This window comes from Sminthopsis crassicaudata, chromosome 1 (genome assembly GCF_048593235.1).
Source record: "Sminthopsis crassicaudata isolate SCR6 chromosome 1, ASM4859323v1, whole genome shotgun sequence".
Taxonomy (NCBI): domain Eukaryota; kingdom Metazoa; phylum Chordata; class Mammalia; order Dasyuromorphia; family Dasyuridae; genus Sminthopsis; species Sminthopsis crassicaudata.
This window is the reverse complement of record NC_133617.1, coordinates 428215527-428223038: the sequence shown is the minus strand read 5'-3', so window position 1 is coordinate 428223038 and position 7512 is coordinate 428215527. Positions and strand designations below refer to the sequence as shown.

General features: G+C 33.7%; 1 long non-coding RNA gene across 1 annotated transcript; it reads right to left on the bottom strand.

The window, feature by feature from the left end:
- Positions 1–4886: 4886 nt before the first annotated feature.
- Positions 4887–7475, bottom strand: LOC141550153 (uncharacterized). The gene is made up of 3 exons (XR_012484528.1): positions 7389–7475; positions 7242–7302; positions 4887–4979 (listed from the first exon to the last, which is right to left on the bottom strand). It is a non-coding gene; the product is annotated as an uncharacterized LOC141550153 (long non-coding RNA).
- Between the last annotated feature and the right edge of the window lie 37 nt (positions 7476–7512).

The following is a 7512-nucleotide window of genomic DNA, read 5'->3' as shown; positions in this document are numbered from 1 at the left end:
ATATGTACTGTCAAAAATTATAATTATAAAATTAATAAAAAATTTTAAAAAAAAATCAGTGGCTTGCTATTGTTCTTAGAATAAAATACAAAAACCTCAGTCTGGCATTTGTAGTTCTCTAGTCTGGTTCCCACTTACCTTTCCAGTCTTATTGAATATTACTCCCCAGTTCCCCCTCTACCTTTTGTATTTTGTGTTCCTTTCAAATTGGCTAACTAGTTATTTCTCTTAACACAAAATTCCATCTTTTTCCTCTATGCTTGGCTTCTTTCAAGACCCATCTCAAATATAGCCTTCTGCAGGAGGTCTTTACCAATCTTCCCAGCTACGTTTTTTTTTTTTTTGTCTTCTAAGACAACGATTCTTAATCTTGTGTGTGTGTGTGTGTGTGTGTGTGATGAAACCTTTGGTAGTGTGGGGAAGCCTATGACTTCTCAGAATTATGTTTTTAAATAGATTAAAATAGAGTATTACAAAGCATACCAATTATATTGAAATAGTTATCAAAATATTTTTAAAAGGAGTACATTCACAGACCCCAGGTTAAGAAATTATTTTGTATATATCTGTTTATAGATTTATCTTTCCCCTTAGAATGTAAGTTTTGAGGACAAAGACTGCAAATTTTTCTTTGTATTTTTAGCATTAGCACAGTGACTAGTATATAGTAAAGATTTAATAAATTCTACTTGACTGATTTAAAAGCATAAAAATTGTCCTTTATAAGCAATAATAATGTGTTAGGGAAAAAAGAATTATATGGGTTCCAAAGAGAACAAGGTTGGACAAGAACAAGGTTATTTATGAAAGTATTGACCACTTTTTCTCATTCCTTAAAAATCTTATTCATATTTTTTTTTATTGTTATTGTATGGTTCTCAGAGATGTGCTGAGAAATGCTTATCAATCAAGTCTCCCGGGGAAAAGGTATGCAGGAAACACTTTTTAAAATATCCACTGTGTGCCAGTCACAATGTTAAGCACTATAGTTGCATAGAAAAAGGATAGTCCCATTTCTCAAGGAGTTCACAAATTGGGGATATTCAGCAGGGATAATGCACTAGCATATAGAAAATTGGAAAAGCTTTTTTAATAGATGGTGGGGTCATTTTTCAACAACACAGTACAGGTTTATCCTTGGATATCTTCTAGATGCCATTTGGTAGGACATACTCTTAAGTTGAATCTGTATTGACTTTTTTCTCCATCCCTTATCTAGATAATAAAACAAGCCTAAACTAGCAGCATCTACCAATTTCCAAGATGCAAATACAATGAAAAATGAACCATGATGAGGGGTAAGAGTTGGCTCCAGCATACCCCGATGGTTCCCAAACACTTAAGATTCAAGATTTCCCTCTGGCAGATTACTCAAAACTCCCTTCTTCAGTCCACTCTTATGACAAGAGTATAACTCATGATGTGTTATGCCACAGTTCTAAGTTTCCATAATTATCCTGACCCAGTCCTGACTCAATTTCTCTGCTTCAATTCAAAGCTCAGTCCTGCAAAACCTCCCCTCCCTCTTCATCAGAATATTTGATAAGGAAAAAAGATCTTATGTTTTAGAATATCAGAATGCCTCTCCCTATCCCAAGCTACCAGAATGTCAGATGCTGTCTTATCAAGAGGCCTGTCCCCATTTCTGGAGTTCCTCCCCTCATGCCTCCCTTCACCTTATCAGAACCGGATTGTCAGAGTCCCGTTCCCATTCTCAGCAGCCTGGCTCCGTCCCCACCTCAGTCTACCCCCCTGAGTCTGAGCCATGTGTATAAAGGTCATTGAGAACTCTGTCTGCTGGATTCTTGGAGATGATAGTCTCATTCAGCCCTGGGACCAAACCATGCATCAATTTGGTCCTAGTAAATTTCTCCTATTTAATAAATTATTACTCTGTAATCTATCTTGCTTCAGTTTCTCTGGCATTACAATGGTAGGAGAAACAATTAGATAACCAGTCAATGGTTTAAGGGGAATTGAATTTTCTCCTGGGTGACTCTCCAGATGTTGCTTATCATAGGATAAGAAGCCACAATTTAATATAAGGATCTTAACACAAGAACTAAAAGGGACTATAAAGCTAATTAAGTCCAACTCATTTTACAGAGGGGAAAATTGAGGGACAGAGAGGTTGAGATTTGCTCAAGACCATGTATTTCATATATGACAGAGATGGATTTCTAACACAGGTCCTTTGAACTCAAGCCCAGTTCTCTTCTCACAACACTGCTCTGTCTCCATGCAGCATTTTACTTTCAATAGGGGTAGTACTGAAGATCAACTAACTGGTTGGAAGTCACATACTGGAATGACTATACTGATTACATATTACTCTGTTGCTTAATGTTATAAAGATGAAGGCCAAAGGTTCTCTGGTATTTCCATCTATTTTCAGACAAGTATAAAGAAAATTGAAATATGAAGCAGTTAAGACAGTCCAGTGATCAGTCTTAATTCTTTCATTTGTAAAAGAGATAATAGCTTCTGCCTCACAGGGTTGTTGGGGGGGGAGGGGAATGTCAAGAACACAATATATGTAAAGCACTATATGTTAAATATTATGCTTAAAAAATATTCTCTCTAGTCATCCCTAGTTCCCAATTTATGGGTCTACACAATCTATACATACTTTATATGTATGTAAAAATTAATATTGTAGGCCATCCCATCTTTAATTTCCCTATTTTTATGAAGAGAAACACTATCCTTCCATTTACTCATCCTTAATTCTTCCATCTCTATTAACCTTAATATCCACAGAGTTTTAAGTCTTGACTCTTCCAAAACATTTGTATTCATTCTTGTCTCTTTTTGTACAAATTCTACCTTACCTTGGGCCTTCATTATTTCTGACCTAAACTATTGCAATAGCTTTCAGATCAGCCTCCCTCAAAGGACCCATATGTGTAAAAAATGTAGTGGCAAGGAATTGGAAATTGAGTGGATGCTCATCAATTGGGGGAATACTGAATAAGTTATGAATAATATGAAGATAATGAAACATTGTTCCATATAGAAGAAATGAGCAGGCTGATTAAGACGACCCATGTGAACTGATGCTGAGTGAAGTGAGTAGAAACAAGAGAACCCTGTATATAGTTACAATATGATTATGTGATGATCAACTGTGATGGACTTGGCTCTTCTCAACAATGTGGTGATTCAAGGCAATTTCAATAGACTTGGGAAGGAAAATGCCTATCATATCCAGAGAGAGAATTATGGAGACAATGTGGATCGAAGCATAGTATTTTCACATTTTTGTTCATTTTTTTCTTTGTGTTTTTCCCTCTTGGTATATTTCTTGCACAACATGACAAACATGGAAATATGTTTAAAATGACAGCACATATTTAATTAACATATATCAGATTGCATGCTGTTTTGGGGAGGGAGAAAAATTTGGAACACAAAGTTTTACAAAAATTAACGTTGAAAACCATCTTTTCATGTATTTAGAAAAATAAAATACTGAAGAAAAAAAAATCAGCCTCCCTCCTTGTAGTTACTTCTTTTCCAATCTAGCCTTCACTATCTGTTCAAATAGCTTTAGAACACAAATCTGATTAAGTCAGTCACTTAAAATGATTTTCTATTGTCCTTTAGATAAAATACAAAAGCTTCAGCCTAGCATTTGTGGTCCTTATAGTCTGGTTCTTCATTTACCTTTCTAGATTTAATTGCAATCATTCCCTCTTTATACTCTGTTCCTGACAAAAAGGACAGCTAGCTAATCCATTAACATATGTTATCTCATGCCTTTGCACAATTGGTTCTCCATTTCTGGAATACATTGGAATCCTTCCCTTCTTTTGAGACACAACTCAAGTTGTCAGTTCTGCAATATCTTTTCTCATCTCCCTGTTTAATGTGCTAATTATTTTTATTTACCAGATATATGCATGGGTAATTTTACAACATCGACAATTGCCAAACCTTTTGTTCTAATTTTCCCCCTCCCCCCACCCCAGATGGCAGGTTGACCAATACATGTTAAATATGTTAAAGTATAAATTAAATACAATATATGTATACATGTCCAAACAGTTGTTTTGCTATACAAAAAGAATCAGACTTTGAAATAGTGTACAATTAGCCTATGAAGGAAATCCAAAATGCAGGCGGACAAAAATAGAGGGACTGGGAATTCTATGTAGTGGTTCATAGTCATCTCCCAGAGTTCTTTTGCTGGGTGTAGCTGGTTCAATTCATTACTGCTCTATTGGAACTGATCATTATATAGTATTATATAGTATCAGAATTGATCATTATATAGTATTGTTGTTGAAGTATATAATGATCTCCTGGTCCTGCTCATTTCACTTAGTATCAGTTCATGTAAGTCCCTCCAGGCCTTTCTGAAATCATCCTGTTGGTCATTTCTTACAGAACAATAATATTCCATAATATTCATATACCAATGTGCTAACCTTTAAAAATTACTTTGTACACCCATCAGTACACATGCTATATATACTGTATTCTGTTTCCAGTGCCCCCTACCCTTACCCTCAATAGAATAAAAATTCTAAGAAAGCAAGAACTACTTTCTCTTTGAATTCTTGGCACCTGGTACTATAGTAGGAACCTAATATTTGTTCGAGTTCAATTGTTTCTGATACTTCTTTATCTAGTTTGTTCAAATGATATTAAAAATCATTACTGAATAGTTCTTTTAAAAAGTATTTTTTCAACTAATTACATTTTTTCCCACCTCCTTATCCTGTTCTGAAAGAGAAAAACAAAACTTATGCAGAGTCAAGCAAAACAAATTTCCATCAGAGCCATGTTTTAAAATTTAATGACAGTTTTGATTTCTATTTTATAGTATAATTTGAAGTCTGGATGTGCTATCTCCCCTTTACTCCTAAGTTGTTTTTCACTGTTTCTCTTGCAAGTCTAGATCATTTATGCTTCCAAATAATTATTAGTCAAGCTCCGTAAAATATCCTACTGATAGTTTGATTGTAGCATCAAAGCTGCAAATACAATTTATGTATTATTATCATTTTTATTATATTTTCAAAGTTCAGACACAAGTACTAAATATCCTTCAAGTTATTTAAGTAGCTTTTTATTTAAAAAACACTTTGAAATTTAATATAATTGTTGAATTGAAATGAATTATAATGCTTAAGAAATGGGAAAAAGAGTAGAAGGATGGAGAGAGAAGATTGTGTTAATTGAATTTATATTTGCATGAACTTCTTCACGGTTCCACCAAGAAAAATGAGAACATAATTCATACAAAAGCACCATATGATACCATGTTTTCTGAAACTATGATTTTTCTGATAATTTTTTTTTTTTTTTTACTAATACACAGTAAAACTTTGAGGTCAATTGCTTTATTATTTGAGTTGGTTCTTTGATGGCAGTGTGCTGCTAGTTCCATACTTATGGCCATCCCATTCTGGTAGATCACCTGTCAGAGTCTGAACTCAAATGCTCCATGAGATCATCTTTATGCCAAGACAAGACATGGAAAAATTATATTATGAACACAAGTTATGACAAACATAGTAGAATGGGCTGATGATCCTTAGAAAAGTTATTGAAAGTTGTCTGTTTTGATAAATCCTTGCAACAAAATTTATCCTTTTTGTAATCTGTCTCTCTCTGCTAAAAAACACATTCTAGAACCCAGCTTGTTAAACGGCAGTCATGACAGCATAAGGTGTATGGTAACTTAATGTGGGGTGTATGTGTGCAAAATTATGATTTATAATATTTGATTTGCATACCTATTTTATACTAGGTATTTTATACCTGGAGTCACATAAAAATTTCTTGGTTGAAAAAGAGTGGAAAAAAAATTTAAGAAGCCCAACTCTAAGGGCTGAAATTGAGGGTCAAAGTGGGGGAAAGACATATAGGTGGCTGAAATCTGAGCAACTAAGGTTTTGCTGTATGACAAAAATGAAAATGAAATAGGATATTTAGCCTTGCAAATCAAGCTCAAAAAAAAAATCCTATTACATGAAAGCTAATTCAGTAAAGCCCAAGCTTTAACTTATGATTTTTATTTACAAAGGAAGCATTAACCCTTCTGACCTAAATGCAAAATGTAAATCTTAATGTGATTAAGGCTCTTTTACCAGTTTGCACTAAGGGAAAAAAAGTAACATGTAACATTTCATGTTATCATTAACAATATTGGTCAAATTCATTCATTGTTTTGAAAGCTGTTTTCAAGAATGAACTGCTAGAGATTAATTTCACATAGTGAAGCTCCCATAAATTATACATGATCCTACCTTCTCAGAGCTGTTTTTTTCCTTACCTTGATTTTTGATAAGACATTTCACAGATTCTAAAAACTAAAACCTTCAGATCATAGCTTCTCTATTTTATTACAAGCCTTCTTCAATATATACTGTAGTAGACTGATGAAACCATATAGACATATAACATTCTGAAATGTTAAACCATACTACAAAATGAGCCACTGGCCCAATTAATTAACTATCACAACATTCAGAGGGTCTTGATATTTTAAAAATATTGGTGCAAAGCAGCTTAAGCTCCATTAAACTGAGGAATTCAGAATTAAGTTGTAAAACAGAATGATAACATCACATTTATACTCCAAAGAGTGAGAATCTGATGATGTTTTGAATTACAGTGGTATCAAGATTAATTCCTGGCCCCATTTAAAAGAAACATTCAATCTGAGTTGTTTACACATAAAACCTGAGTCTATACTAATGCATCAGGTGAATGCCTTGACAATTCTATTGCTCTATGTAAATTACATTTATAGTCATGTACCTAGCAAGGTTGTGAAAATGTCAGAGTTAGCACTGAAATATAACAAAGTGGCATATCTAGTTGAAGCTTAGATTGCCATTCTGAACATTAATTCTCAGTTCATCCACAGCTACTGTGTTGTGTTCTGCCACCTTCCTTAATTAAAGTTAAGTATTTCAGTAAGTGATTTCTTAAATAAAACTTGCAATGTATAAAGTGTCTGTGGTCTATCAGGTTTTGCTCACTTGGTACAGTTTTAAAAGTTAGGTAGAAATACCTATTATGGTTTTTTAGTAAAAAAATTAATGTGAATATTTTAGCAATAAATTTGGTAAAGATACAGATGAACAAGAAAGATATATTATTTCATTAAGAGATATAGCCACAGGGAGAAAGAGACAGGGATTTGTTAGGTATCTATTTACTTTGTGAATAAGCTGTGTAAAGAACATGTTGAACTTGAAGAAGAAAGAAGCATGTCCATCACTTACTATTCTCTTGCCAATCAGTGAGAAATGATATCAGGTTCATGGATAAACAACATCCAGTGGTCTGTAACAAGATTTTAATCAAAATAAGAAAACCTGGCCCTCTGATGACATATCAGTTAGAATTAGTTAGCTTCTGTGATAAAATACCTGTCAAGCTGAACATCAATCAGTTGGCAATCTTATCTTGAGGAGATACCCCCATTATTAAGGGCCTATGGTTTAGTCTTACTTCTAAAAAGGGAAAAAAAAACCAATACAGCATCAGAAGAAA